At 52.2% G+C, this 15,380-nt stretch overlaps 1 long non-coding RNA gene across 1 annotated transcript in view; it reads right to left on the bottom strand.

Moving 5' to 3' along the window:
* Positions 1-996: 996 nt before the first annotated feature.
* Positions 997-15,380, bottom strand: part of LOC146890183 (uncharacterized) — a 38,250-nt gene continuing 23,866 nt past the window's right edge. Inside the window, exon 4 of the long non-coding RNA XR_014999057.2 lies at positions 997-1,112. This is a non-coding gene — a long non-coding RNA (uncharacterized LOC146890183). The remainder of the gene's footprint in view (positions 1,113-15,380) is intronic.

Here is a 15,380-nt window from a genome sequence, read left to right as displayed (position 1 = left end):
AGCACTTGTCAGCCGGATCCTCCAGTCTCGGCCGACCACCCAGGCAGAGGGCCTGCAGGAAGAGGCTGCGTGCGCAGTCAGCTCGAGGCTGGCTGCAGACCCACAGGACTTGGTTGCACGGGGGACTTTTTTGGCATTATCTGCTCGGCCTCTCTACTGCAAACGCAGCCTTGTTTATACGGAGCCATTCCTGCATGCTAAATTTGGAAATTCTACGTATTTCTCTAATCCGCCAGGCCCCAGGCAGGATGGGGCGCCTCGCTGAAGCCTAGGCACTTTCCCAGCGTCTCCACGTGAACCTCCCAGTGCGTGGGGAAGGCCCTGAGCTTAGGTCCGGCCATGCCCACCCCATCACTCCTGTTGTCAGCCTGGGAGGCGCTGGTCACCAGGCTGCCTTCTTTTTTTAAGTGCCTGTGTGATGGTGGCTCCCTCTAGGCCGGCCCGTCTCTGGTGGAGTCTCCGGGCTTCGATCCACTGGAGGAGGAGGCAGCGGCTGGGCACGGAACCTCCCCTGATAAGGGTTCCGGGAGCCGGGCTGGCACGCTAGCAGGGAGGAATGTGAACCTAATAAGTCACACTCACGTTTTTATCTGGGCTGCTGAAGACGTCTCCAAGGGAGGAAATCACACCATTCCGGGCAGCAGATAAAGGAGATGGAGGCAGAGATGGTTCGTCCATGAGCTCCACTCCCCCAATCCTGCCCCCAAACCCCTACCTGAGCAAAATCCTTGGAATTTGGCCACAGGCCTTCTTGCTGCGGCTGCAACAGCTTATCATGTTGCTGCCTCCCTGAGACTCAGCCTCTCTCGGCCCCCCCACTGCACCCGCCTCCACCCTAGCTGCCAGGCCTCCCTAGCCCAGCTTGCGCCTCGGGTGGTCTGAACTCTCTGTGACATTATCACAAGGAACCCAGGACCAGCTGGTCCACAAGGACAGAGACGTGGAAACCCAGGCCTCGGTTTTCCGAGGATACGTCCTATGCCTTTGCTCGCCTGGCCCTGGGGCTCCTTTGCCATCAGGAAACAGGTGAATTCCGAGATCCAGGACGATGTAGAGACGTGTCTGCAGAAGGGCTGAGACTGGGCCATTCTATCCAGTCTCCCAAGCAGAGCCTGAGGCAAGGATTCAGATTCAAACAGATTACAACAATAGATGGGAAGTAGACAGTGAGCCAGAGAGCGGCCCAGTCTCTGCCCAGGCCTTGTCTATAAAGATCCCTCCATAGCATGGGCCTCCGTGGGAGTTCTGCGGAACTGTGTGGTGGCTGAGTCTCAGGGTCACACATCTAAGGGAACGCGGAGCCACAGGCCCCTAGTAGTGGCCCTTGTCATCAGCTGAGGGACACTCCCAGGCAGTATCATTTTCTGGCATAACTGGCTTACTGACTACAGGACCAGAGCCAGCTCCAACAACAGACAAAATCCCAGCAGAGCTGAGGATAGGGGTCCACATCAGACAGATGGTCAAAGGCTACAGATGGAGCCTAAACCTGGGAGACTGCCTCTTCTTCTCCAGGGTACTCACTTTCCCTACCTCACAACGCCTGATGGATTAGCCCAGAAGACTCTCCCAAGTGTTTGTTTTTTTTTTTTTTTTTATCAATTCTTCAGACTGACCACCAGAGCTCCCCAGTTCCTTAGGGGAGACACATATTTTATGAGAACAGGTCTCTCACACAGCCTGTGGAGGGAGCCCCTGCTCCCAAAGCCCATGATGCCTTGTGAGTGGTCACAAACAAGCCCTGATGGCCACGGAGAAGGGTCAACCTTCACTGTCCACTTTGTAAGATCAGGATCACCATGGGAACAAACCTCTGCGTCTGTCTGTTAGGATGTCTCTAGATCGGATTAACTGAAGTGGGAAGACCTACGCTAAATCTGGGCAGCGCTCTCCGATGGGCTATGATTCCAGACTGGGAAGAGGGGAACGGGACTAAGCACCAGCACTGAAGTCTCTGCTTCCTGGCTGCGGATGCCGTGTAACCAGTTGCCTCACTCCTGCCGCCAAGCCTTCCCCGCCATGGTGGGCTGCATCCTCAAACTGTGAGCCAAATTAAACCCTCCCTTCCTTATCTTGACTTTGTCATGGGTTGAGTCACAGCAGCAAGGAACGTGGCTAATGGAGATACCTACATTGTCATCAGTCTATCCAGAATAGAAACACATCAGTCTCTTGTCCCCTGAAGCTCCTGTGAGTTGACTGGCTGAATAGCGGGTGGGCTGGGACTTGCTAGGACTAGCTCCTGAGGACTTACACCCTATATTCTCAAAGAAGAGGACTTTGTGATCTTTGGAGAAATGGGTGATGAGGCTGGAAACACAGCAAACAAGTTTGGGGTACCTTGTAGTATCTGAGGGTACTCTGGCACCCACAGGAACCATGATGGACTATCAAGAGTCAGAGCAGCCAAATACTGAGTGTCCCAGTGGCTAGGGACAGAGATTCTGAGGAACAAAATAAGTATTGTATCAAAACCCATGATATAAAGTAAACATCATGGGGCTCATAGTTGGATAAACACATGATGGAGTAAATAAGTCAACAGGATGAAAGAGGCAGTTTTCCATGTGGAAGAAGTTGCGCTCCTACCCCTAACAGAGATGATGCCTCAAGCCCGATCCTTAGGACCACCAGGAAGAAGAGGATAAAAAAAGGAATACTGGAGAACCCAGAAGCGGTTCCATCCAGACGAAGGGGAGGCACAGGGCAGGTCGGATTCGTGCTGGAGGCTGATACGCCCTTGGCCTGATGGAGTGATTCACCCTTGGTCATCCTCAGAAAGCCGCTTTACTCTGTGGGGGAGGCACCAGATGCATCCCAAACAAGGAACCTTCTAGAAGAACCCTGAACCTCATAAAACTCGTCATGGCTTTAAAACTAAGATGCTTCAAAACCAAATCAAGTCAAGAGGGTGCTCAGGAGACTCAATGGCTAACATGGGATCTGAGGAGCAAGGGGAGGCCACCCAAGGACGGTCCTCGCTGTCAGGGTGTTGGTGACATCGGCTACTACAGATGAACCTGGTTAGGTATGAGGGCCCAGTCATCTCAGGGAGCCTGTGGCAGGGATGGCAGATCTTGGTTACTTCATTTCAACTCCATGAAAGGAGGCTCTCGAGTCCATGACCTTTCTGCTGCCATTTGTCTCTTTTTAGATATTCTGGCCATCAGATCTTCCTATTTTTACCCCCAACCACCTCCGGGAAAAAATCGTTATCTCTCTGTGTGCCCAGGACAGAGCCTACACAGAGCACGCGAGGCTTTATATTGTGACCCATGATAGCGTAAAGACATGGGAGTGATGGTCTCCCTATACAGCAAGTATTGACGGGTTGACAGGCAGGTCCTCTCTGCGAGGAGTTGCCGCCAGTCACCATGTATCCTCCATGACAGACAGGAGGGGGTTTGCAGACCTGACCCACAGCTCCCATTCTTCTGGGGTGAGGGTTTCTCTTGGACATGGAATCCTGCAGCTTCTGAGCTGTCTGGCCCAAGTCATCCATTTCCTCCGTCCTGGAAGAAGCCACCAGGTATAGTAGCGTCTTAATCAATGTCTTACTGCTGTGAAGAGACAACACAACCACAGCACTTCCTTCTAAAGGAAAGCATGGAACGGGTGCTTCCTTACAGTTTCAGAGGCTTGGTTCATTATCGGCGCAGTGGAAGCATGGTGGGGCGCAGGTAGGCATGGGCTGGCGAAGGAGCTGAGAGTTCTACATCCAATCCACAGGCAGCAGGAAGAGAGAGAGAGAGGGATGGCCTGGCCTGAGTTTTTGAAACCCTAAAGCCTATCCTTGATGACACACTTCTTCCAATAAGGCCACACCTTTTAATCCCTCTCAAGTGTTGAGATCCCTCCTTAATGACCTCGCATTTAAATATGTAAGTGATGGTGGCCATTTTTATTCAAACCATCACGGATGCTGAAAGATACAGAGGTGGGAGGTGGAAGGGAGATGGCAAAGCCCACCCAGTCCTGGGAGAGGTGGCCACAAGCTGAGTCACAGGAATGGGGAACATTGGCATGGTCCTGGCTACCAGCCAATGGCCACAGTCACTACTCCACCATATTCTAGGGACATTCATTCTGATTCTGCAGAGAGCAGTCGGTGCAGCCCCAACCATCGAAGAAACTGAGATCTGGGGTTGGGTACATGTCAGGTCCGCACCTTAAGTCTTACCACGACTCTGAAGATTCTGTCCACCTTTGACCTCTGGCACATCTGTCTTTATGTATGCATGCGTGTACTCATTTGTTTCTGTTTGGGGACTGAACATAGGACTTTGCCCATGACAAACGACTGTTTTACCACTGAGCTGTACTGTACCCTCTTTTTACTAATTTTCTATTTTGAAGCAGTCTTATTAGGTTACCCAGGCTGCATTTGAACTTCCCTTCCTCTGCCTCTGCCCATCCAGAAACAATTAAAGGCCTATGCTACCCTAGCATGATCCCTTGTTGGTGTGTTTTAATTTTTTTTTCCTATTTTGTCTTATAATACGGGGTCTCATGTAGCCCAGGCTGGTCCAAAACTCACGACGTAGCTGAGGATCACCTTGAACTTCTGAGCCTCTGACATCTAACTCCCAAGTTCTAGGATTACAGGCATGAGCCCTGCTCCAGGTTTATGGGGTCCTGGGGGCAGAGCCCAGGGCTCCACGCCTGCTCAGCCAGCCACATTTTCCCCCATCCTCAGGCTTCTCTGAAAGCTTGTCCCATCCTTCTGGGCCTTCGCCTCCGCTTTCACCACTCACGTTCATGAGGACACCGATGACCTCCATCCCACAGCTAACCAGATTTCCAGGACACCGCACTGTGGCTCCCGGCCGCCTGGTCCCATGTGCCGTCTGAGGGAGGAAGGGCTCCACGGAGAAAACCCTCATTTTGCAGAAGATGTTCTGTCAAAGAACAGCTGTCTCATGTGACCAGTGCCCTGGGGCAGAGCAGACAGACGTAATGCTAAGTGCCCCCAACCGCATGCAAGGGAAGGTTCCCGGAAGAAAACAGCGCCAGCGGTCCACAGCCACGAGCCTGGCCCAGCCGCATGGGTAATTCCAGGACAGACACTGATTAAGCTGCTTTTGGTTTTGGCTTTGAACTCACAGAGCTCCAGGCTAGAGGAGAATGTCAGTGCTCATCCTGCCTGTGGAGCCTCTCAGGGGCAATCAGAGGCTGTGGCCAGGTTCCCACGCCCACCCCAAGCTGCCTGTGCCCACCACCATGAAACACCACAGAGAGGGAGAACCTCAGTTCCAATCTGGGCCTGACACTAACTGGCTGCTGATGGTGCCAGCTCCATGAGGTATCATATCGAGCACCTCGGAGTGTCCCCTTTCCTGTTCTAAACTCCAGGACTCCAAAATCAGAGTGTCAACAGGGCCAGGCCCCTTCTACAAGCCCAGGATGGCTTCACCTTACCTCTCTGAGCTCCCGATGTGGCTTTACCCCCATGTCAGCTCCATCTTCACAAGACCTTCCCTTAGAGTGCCTGTGTCCCTGCAGTCCTATCTTTTCTTAAGGACACCAGTCACTGGGCTGGGGCCCCCTCTATCCAGCATGGCCTCATGGCCTCAGCTTAACCTGGTGATGTTTCCAAAGACCCTATTCACGGAATCGCCGGGGATGGGGCACATCCTCAGGAGCACTGAGCAGGTAACTGTGAGCAGCATCCAGGCTCTGAGCCATGAAGGATCCCTCTTAGAGCTGTGCGGACGGTCCCCTTCCCAACGCCACATGCTGTGGTGGCTGCCGCTTCCATCACTCCGTCAGGTACACGAGCTGTCCAGGGGCCCTGGAGCTACAAAGCCAGAGGGATTTATACCCCATTTGGTCACGGAGTGAGTGGAACAGCGGGGTGGCTGTAGCCAGCCTAGGCTCGCTGGCTTCTTTTCGTTCAGGTTCTAGAGACCTTTCAGGGTCAGTGTCAAGTCACTGAGCCTCTGTCGTCACCTTCAGTGCTTTGAGAAGAATCCAGAGGTCTCAGAACTGAAAGGCTGATGGGAACTCAGGAGCCCAAACCAAGGTCCAGGCCAGATCCTGAGGCCAGGTCCCCAAGCCGGATCCTGCAGAGATCTGCTTCAGGAGCCTCGCAGTGGTCGTGCTCGGGCTCCTGGAACCCACATGTGACCCTGTGGCCCTGGGCTATGTCTTTCCCACCTCTGTGCCCTCCCTGCCTGTCACTCTGTCCCTCAAGATTGGCTTAAAGTCCCTCCCTAAGGACGCCACTCATTGTCCCTCCAGAGAGCTGTGCCTCCCTCTCCTTTCCTGCCTGCCCTGGCACAGGCAAGCTAGGCGGTGTCTGCTCCCTCTGTTACCTTGTCCACCTCCTCTGAGTCCTGCACTGCTGGGTCCTTTTAAACTCCAAGCTTTCTGTTTGCCTCCCTGGGAGACAGAGGCATCTGTCCTTCCCACTAGCACCTCTGTTCCCTCAAGCAGTTTCTTCCACAGATGTGGAGGCCATCTCCTGCTGCTGGACCAGCGTTCTCTTGGAGTCTGCAGAAGCCACAGACAAGGGCAAAGACACCAAGAGGCAAGATGGGACCTCCTGGGCCCCAACCATGCCACAAGCAGGATGTTCCCCCACCAGTCCTTTGGGCCCAAAAGGAGAGGAGAGGAGACACAGTGTCCTCTCTGAGGAGCACTCCCAGCCCAGCCAATGAGAATGAGAGGCTGCTGCTTAAGTTCTTGCACTAGACACCATTGTTGCTTTGGTCTGTTCAGGCTGTTGTAACAAAATGCCACAGGCCAAGCAGTTTAGAAACAACAGCAACAACAACAACAAACAACAAAGGATGCCTCAGTTTGGGAGAGAGGGAAGGGCCCCTGTAGGTTCACGGTGTTGTGAGAGACACTGGTCCTTAGATGGGGCCTTACAGCTGTGTTTTAACGTGAAGGGGGCAAAGAGGTCCCTCTTGGGCCTTGTAGTCAGGGAAGGCCTTGCCAAGGAGGTGATGAGAAAACCAAAGAAGGGAGGTCGCTAGAACTAGAGCAGTGAGAGGGAAGGGCGTTCCAGTCAAAGGCCCTGAGGTGGGAAAGCAAGTCTTGGCAGGAGCTGGCAGGAGGCAAAAGCAGAAGAAAAGAGTGAGGGGGCCAGGACACAGTCACACGGGGCTTCCCAAAGGTCCAAACGTTCACTGTGCCTCCAGGCAGCAGGAGACACAGGTGTGGGGTGATCTGATGGATTGAGGATTCTAGGGAGGCTGCAGATAGCAGGGCATTAGCTACCCTCCTGGGACACAATGCCTGACGAAAAAAAATGTAAGGGAAGAAGGGTTAGGACGCAGTGTGAGAGTTCAGTCCATCATGGTAGGGAAGTCACAGAGGCAGGTCTGAGGCCGCTGGTCACAGGGAACCAGTCGGGAGAACCGGATGCTGGTGCTCAGTTCACTTTCTCCTTTTTATTGGGTCCAGGCCACGGGCCTAGGGAATGGCACTGCCCACACTCAGGGTAGGTCGTCCCATCTGAAAGTATCCTCACAGAGAAGCCCAGAGATGTGTTTCCATGATTTTTAAAAAAATCCAGTCAAGTTGTTGTTGAAAATGAGACATCACATGGTGGGGAGGGGGGAGGCGGCTCAGTGGGTACCAGGCAAGCTCACTTGTGTCGTGTTATAGAAGCCAGACCAGCAGGTAGGCAGGTATAAAGTCAGGTGTGTGTGTGTGGAAGGGGTGTTTGGGAAGATATGTGGGCAGGTGTGTGGCAGATGTGGGTAGGTGTGTAGTCGTATACAGTCCGGTGTGGGCAGGTGTAGATGGCAGGTGTATTACACAGGCCTACAGTCCAGTGTGGGCAGGTGTAGATGGCAGGTGTATTACACAGGCCTACAGTCCGGTGTGGGCAGGTGTATAGGCAGGTGTATTACACAGGCCTACAGTCCGGTGTGGGCAGGTGTATAGGCAGGTGTATTACACAGGCCTACAGTCAGGTGTGGGCAGGTGTAGATGGCAGGTGTATTACACAGGCCTACAGTCCGGTGTGGGCAGGTGTATAGGCAGGTGTATTACACAGGCCTACAGTCCGGTGTGGGCAGGTGTAGATGGCAGGTGTATTACACAGGCCTACAGTCCGGTGTGGACAGGTGTATAGGCAGGTGTATTACACAGGCCTACAGTCAGGTGTGGGCAGGTGTATAGGCAGGTGTATTACACAGGCCTACAGTCCGGTGTGGGCAGGTGTATAGGCAGGTGTATTACACAGGCCTACAGTCCGGTGTGGGCAGGTGTAGATGGCAGGTATGGAGTGGTGTGAAGTCAGGCAAAGGTGCGTGCAGGCAGACACGTGGGAAACTCAAAATGATAAAATAAAGACTTGGAGATTAGAGACCTGCACCCAAGTTCAAACAGGTGCAGCCATTGTCAGCAACAGAGCGGGGGAGCTCCTGACCCGCACGCTGGTTTGAGCCTTAGAAGGTGTGTGACCACCAAGCTTAGTGTGCCCTACCTGGTGAAGCCTAGGGTGTTGTCAGACAAACTGGTACCTATAGCCCTTCAAGGTCCCAGCAGAGGCTTTTCCCTCATGGGCCTAGCTTTCCCCTCTTGGCCTCTTGGCTCGGCCATCCTCAGCCACACTCAGGAACCCTCTGGGCCCCTTGTTCACACTAAAGTGTAAATGACTCAAGAGGGTGATAATGACCTCCTTTCCCCAGGGTTTTACACTTTAAGTGGGGTGGGAGGATTCTTGAGCCAGGACAGAGTTCCCAGTGGTTAAGATGACTGAAATACAACAATTGTCCGAGATTCTGAGTAAATACAACTCCAAGGAAGACAAACACAGCAAAGATGCCCTAAGTAAGGCGCAGGGTGACACTTGAACTCGACACCCACAAGAGTGGCTACAATCCAAAAGGTGGAATAGCAGGTGTCAGGAAGGGGAGCTACTGGCCCAGCTGCTGGTGAGGAGGGGGGCCAGCACAGTCTCTCTGGACTTAGACTTCCGGCCCTCGAAGGTTAGACGTGGGGTCACTGTGTGACCCGGAGAGTCTACTCCTAGATATACCCAAGAGACCCGGAGCCGTGTATTGTCAGGGATATTCTTCTGGTGATGCTTATCATGGCATGATTAATAACCATAAGGCCCAAAATCCCAAAGCTTTCCAGTGCAGGCAATGGCAAAATGGACAAACCTTAGCTCTGTCCCGTGGAGTGTTATTCAGTCATATAAATGACCAAAGCATCCAATGCTGGTGGAAAGCCGTCAGGAAGGACAGCTAACTGTACAAAGAATAGACCCCACTCATCCTACACAAGCATCTGCTGCTGGCCCACAGCGCTAGCCCCCACTGACGACCTATTTCTTTTTATTTTGAGACAAGGTCTCTGTGCACGTGACAGTCAACACTGACTGCCGCCTTGATGGGATCTAGAACCATGGAAGTGACAAGACTCTGAGCCTGTGGGGAAGTTTCTAGATGAAGCTAATTCGGGTGGGAAGAGCTACCTTAGCTGTGGGTGGCACCATCCCGTAGGCTAGGCCCTGAAGCCCTCCACCATGCATGAGGTGTCATTCTGGATGAGCATCGCTGAGTCTCCACGGCCACACCCAACTCTCAGAGTGGTGACATCCAACTGTGTGTAGACACCGACCACAGGGCTTTGATACACATGCAGGAGCACTTCAGTGCCACCAGGTAACACAATGGCCGTGTCTCCAGCAGTGTAGACATGGGACTTGGTGTCTTGTGACTCCCGATCCTCAGGTCTTCTCTGGTCTCGGTTTCCCCATTGGAAGCATGGGGACTGTAAAGAGAGCGTTCCTGAGTGACGAGGAAGGTGGCCCCTCACAGGAATCAGTGTCAGGTCTCCTCATCCACAACACCATACTGTAGACCCCTAACCCTACTCCTCCAGCCCCATCCGTGTCCCGGCAGCACCAGGCTTGTTTGTGACTGCACAGACACATGGGACCCAGGCCAAGTTCTCTGAGAGTGCCCTGCAGACAACAAACGGGAAATGTGAGCCATTCGCAGGAAGAGTCTCTGGTCTTCCCGAGTATGTCCCCACAGCCCAAACAAAACACAGAGAATGAAATTACCATCTGTCAGCCAAGGGCCACGCAGGACCTCGTGAGAGCATTGCTCACGGTCACAGCAGGAACGGGGGTGGGCAGTAAAAGGAGTATGCCCTGACATTCAAGATGCTGTGAGAGACAGGATGTCCCCATAAACGTGACTGTCCCTAACACAGAGATCGGCCCCAAGTCAGAGAGAGTGAGGGTAACCCTCAGAAGGGCCAAGAGTGACCAAGATTTGTAGCAAGGGAGCCAAGGCCACACGTGCACAGGGCCTGGGGCCACCACCCCCACCCCCACCTCACTGGCCCGGATCCATCTGCCAGCCCTGTGTCTGCACCGATGCTGTTTGGACAGCCTGCGAGGGTGGGTGGTCAGGCCTGAGCCAGGCAAAGTTTACAGAAGGCCCTGGCACAAATGAACTGTTGATGACCGACTGGAAGGGCTCCATGAAATCACAACATGTAAAATATGAAAAGGGAATAAAGGAAAGAAAGGCCATTTGGAAGGAAGTCGAGCGACCACATGAAGGCCGGGACACCGAGCGCAGAAGCCCCCATCAAACGCGTGCACTGGCCCCAGCCGGGCCTTTCCCTCCCACCACACACGCAGCTTCAAAAAAAAATTGTAGGTTTAAATAGTTTTTATGCATCAAATACAAGAAACAGGCCGACGTTTTCTCACCCCATGTTACGTGTCAGGCTAATATTTGGCCATTTACGCTCCATTGGAGACCATTTCTGGGGAACAGGGCCCTTCCAGGTTGGTGGCCGCCCGCCCTGGTGGCCAGCACTTCCAGGCCAGGTCCAAGCAAGGAGGGCCCACGGCCCCGCTGCTGAGGGAACAAAGGCTTGGCTTCCCAGCCAGCCAAGTTCTGTGACACTGTCTGGAGGTGGAGGTGAAGATTGTGTTTGTAAATGAACTTGTCGAGTGACCCTAAGCCCCGTGCCATCAGCTCTTGTTTCCACTGCTCTGAGAACTCAGCCACCACAGTGGGTTTGAGACCTTACTCTCAAGGCCCAGAAATCCCTACTTCCAAGCCGTGCTTAGGGAGATGGATTCTTCTCCCCACTTGGACTTGGTTCCCAAAGCACCCACAAGGACCAACTGCATGGTGTCGCTTTTTGTTTTATTTTGAGGCATTTCAATGTGTGTGGAACTCAGGACCCTTCTGCCTCTACCTCCCAAGTGCCTTGACTGTAACTGTGCCTCCACCCCGGCTGAGTTTACAGAATGAGAGGCTGAGGCAGGAGGATTGCAAGTATCCTAGAGAGAGGGAACAGGTTTTAGTAACTAGTTCATAATCCCAGCATTGGGAGGCAGGGCCAGGAGGAGGATCGCCAAGAGTTCTAGGGCAGCCCGGGCTACAACTTGAGATGCTATGTAAGAAAAAAAAATTCAGAATCACCTACTGATATTTTCTTGAAGCTTTTTAAATCCCAAAGTCTGCTTGGATGGCAGCTGTGAACACTAAGTACCAGTGTGTAGGTCTTGTTTCTGTTCCAATCCTCCTTTTCTCTGAGCTGCCCACCTGCCTCTTCTGGCCTCCAACCCTGCGGATGCTCCTGCAATGGGCTTTCCTAGCTAGTTTTTAATTGCCATTATTGAAAATCTGGAAATTGTACATTACACGATCAGGTATGTTTGGGTTTGGTTGTGGGGTGCATGCGCACACGAGACTGCAATGCCCGTAGAGGCCAGAAGAGGGCATCCGGAACCCTGAAGCTGTAGTTACCGGCAGTTGTTAGCTCACTGATGGGGGTGCTGGGAATAAAAGCAGTGTGTGCCCTTAGCTACTAAGCCATCTCTCCAGCCCAGTTGATTTATCTCTAATTGCTGACTTGTTTTAAGTTGCCTTATGAGCTGGGATCATTTTGCAGTGCCTAGCTGTATTAAATGTTATTCAGAACATAGTTCACACGTCCCCTGATAGGATCTTAGTAACATTTACAGAAAGAGACCCAAGGGAAGATGGTCACAATGTGCGGCAGACTGGCTGAAAGCATGTCCTCCTCTGCCACTCCTTACCCCATTTTAAGAGGAGAACCCTGCTTTAATCTGTTGTTGTCAGATGACCAAACACCATCATGGCCTGTGGCATTGATCCCTGTGAGCGGTGGTCCCTAGGCTGCATGCTGGAGGCAGTCCGATCATCTTCTTGCAGTCCATCCCCACCCCATCCCGCCCCCCCCCCAACCCTCTACATTTAGATCTGTATCTAATGCTGATGACATCTAATTCATTTTTACTTGATTTGCATAAATAGTTTCTGTTATTTTGAGGTCCCCCTGCTGACAGTGGTCCCATGGTGAACTGTCTGACTCCTTGCCAGTGTCCCTGACCTCGTCCCTAAAGGGGGCGGGGAGGGTGTCACAAAAACACTGAAAGCTCTTGTCTGCAGGCAAGAGCATTGCAAGACTGCAAAATCCAGATTCTATTTATAGATTCATTTCCCTAGTCCTGGGCGATGGATGCCCCAGCTTCCATGGGACACCCAGGCTCTGACCTGGCCTTGCTCGTAAGGCTGACAGCCTGAGTCTGCACTACCAGGCTCTGCCAGGACAATGACCCTTGTTATCTTAGCCTCAGCCCTCTAGGTTTGTATCTATGTAGACAATTCTGTTGGCTGTAGTACGTATGTGTGTACGTGTGTGTGTGTGTGTGTGTGTGTGTGTGAGTGTGCCCCATTGTGTACTTACGTGGAAGACAGAGGTGTCTTCCTTTATCTGTCTCCACATTACTTTTTGAGACAAGGTCTCTCTTAACCTGAAGCTGATGGACTGGCTGCTGGACAAAGAGTTCAGAAAATTGTCCTGTCCCCAGCTTCCAGGCCTCCGTGCTGGCTTTCTTCGTGGGTGCTAGAAAGCCACGTCTGGTCCTAATGTGTGTGTAGTAGACACTTTACCCACGGAGCCACCCAGCCCCAAGCCCTTTTACTTCCAATCCTTGGATGTGGGGCACTGATGCTCAGGGGTTCCACAGTAACAGGAACGGAGCTGTCACTCCTACAGAGCAAACTCACACCCACAGGTTCTTTCTCTCCATCCTTTCCCTGAATGAGAGGCCTGTTTCCTGCGAGTTTTAGAGCTACATGGGGGAGGGGCCTTTAGCCATTGTCGATTCATTTCCACGTGAATTGGAGGTAATCCACTCAGCCTCTCAGTGCAGGTCCAAGTCCTTCCCTGCCAGGTCATACCTCACCCAACCCACATTCTCCCTGTGTCTATTCCACTGGCTTGAAATGGACAGAGAATAGGGGTGTCCATCTGCGCAAAATGCTAAGACCAGTGCCTAATGCGATGGGAGCATTCTGTGAAGGCTAAGATTAAAGGGGGATTTTATTTAAAGAAAGATATCATGATTGACCAAACATAAACATAAATGAGCAATTTTCTCTGAAATAATATCTGTGGAGAGTAAAATGGCCCTGGTATTTTGTTGATCCCATTCCAAGCCTGGTGGCACTGTGCCCTCAGCGTGAATCTCTGCCCTTAGCATACTTCTAGATCACGGGAAGAGCCCAACGGCCAGTGTTCTCAGAGGAAAAGGAGTGTGGCTAGGATGAAGCCTGGGGTCAGGATGCATCCAGTTCCCACTGGCCACAGCTTACAGTAAAGTGGAGAGCCAGCCCGAAGGAGCAGAGCAGGGAGTAGCAGTGACCTGCACATTAGAAGAATGGAATCTGGTGCATGAGCTGGGAGAAGCGTTGAGAAACAGCCTCACTGGAGTTGGGTGGGACAGGCCTGGAACAGGAGCAGCCACGAAAAGGGAGAGGGGATGCCACGCGTGGATGCCCACCTGAACAGGAGAGAGAGAGGAAGAAGAAACTGGGGTAGGAGAAGGAAGAAAGGAGAGAAGAGAGAGAAAGAAGAGGAAGGGAGGAAAAGGAGGATTGTGGGTAAAATGGAGGGAGAAGAGAAGTAAGGAATGGGAAGAGGATTGGGGGAGAAACAGGAGAGAAAGGGGAGATGGATAAGGAAAGAGAGAAAGAGGGAAAGGAGGAGAGAGAAGGAAGAGGAAGATAAAAAGGAGGGTGTGAGGGAGGGAGGAAAGCCAGAGGCGAGCAACCTGGGTCCCCGGTCCTCATTTTCAATATGGGCTTCAATTACACATGTGGGGCCGGCAAAGGAAAACACGAACCCCCAAGAGGGTCACGACCCTCAAATATGTTTTTAAATCCGTGGAGGAAATTCCCAATTTGCTGCTGCTGGACAGTGTTTTCATTCCTCCCCTAAATGCGGTTCACGACCCTCAGCAAAGAAGCGCGACCTCCACGCGGGGCTTTTAACTTCTGCAGAGGCCCCAGTGGTGTTGCCTGTTCCGGATGAGATCCTGGATGGGGGTGAGCGGGGAGCCCACTGGCTGTAAATCACGGGGGATCACAGCAGAGGCACCTTCTGTTTGGGTAAGAGCTGAGGGCCACCTCGAAGTGGCCAGAGCAGGGAGGAGGGAGGGGCGAAAACGTGCTTTTAGGAGTTGTTAGCACTGAAAAAGACAGGGAGAGGGTGTGCTTTTTTTTTTTTCTGATTCAAAAGCATGCCAGGCTAATTGAATAGATTGCAGCTTGAGCCACAAAGCCTAGTGATTGGTTTGCTAGGGAACAGAACTGTGTGGAGCACACACAAGTGGCTAAACAATCCAACCAAGTGCGCCCCATTCGATCCATGCCCCTTTAATCTTGAAAACATCCTATTTGGATTCTTTCCGTGGGAATTTCCCCCAAAGGACCTGGGCCTTTCTCAAATGACTTGAGACCCACGTTGAAATATGCCAGGGCTTTGGCTGGCTGCCTCTGGGGCACTTCCCAGAACCACCTTATCAGGAGACTCCTGGGATCACTTAATAGCACTGGGGTGCTATGGGTACCTTAGCTCCAGGAGAGAAAGCCATCAGAGTCTGATGCATGGCTGACCCCGACACGCAAGGGGGCGGTGACTGGAGAGATGACTCAGCAGCTAACAGCCCTGGCTGATCTTCTAGATGACCAGGGTTCAATTCCTCACACCACATGACAGGTCACAATCAGCTCTAACTCCAGTTCCATGGGGTCCAACGCCTTCTTTTGGCCTCTTCAGGAACCAGGCACACATGTCATACATATACATACATGCCAGTAAAACTTGCATACACATATTACAATAAAATAATTATTGTTGTTGTTATTACTATTACTTTCTGTTTGTTTTTACTGAGCTGTATGTTTTTCTCTGTGCCCTTCCTTTCTTCTCCCCTTCTACCCTCTCCCATGGTTCCCATGCTCCCAATTTACTCAGGAGATCTTGTGTTTTTCTACTTCCCATATAGATTAGGTCCATTGTTTAGTTTCTCTGGGATTGTGAATTGTAGGCTGGTTTTTCCTTGCTTTATGTCTAAA

Source organism: Myodes glareolus, chromosome 22 (assembly GCF_982192425.1).
Source record: "Myodes glareolus chromosome 22, mMyoGla1.1, whole genome shotgun sequence".
NCBI classification, from domain to species: Eukaryota; Metazoa; Chordata; class Mammalia; order Rodentia; family Cricetidae; genus Myodes; species Myodes glareolus.
The sequence above is the reverse complement of the archived record's forward strand: the minus strand, read 5'-3'. Positions and strand labels throughout refer to the sequence as shown.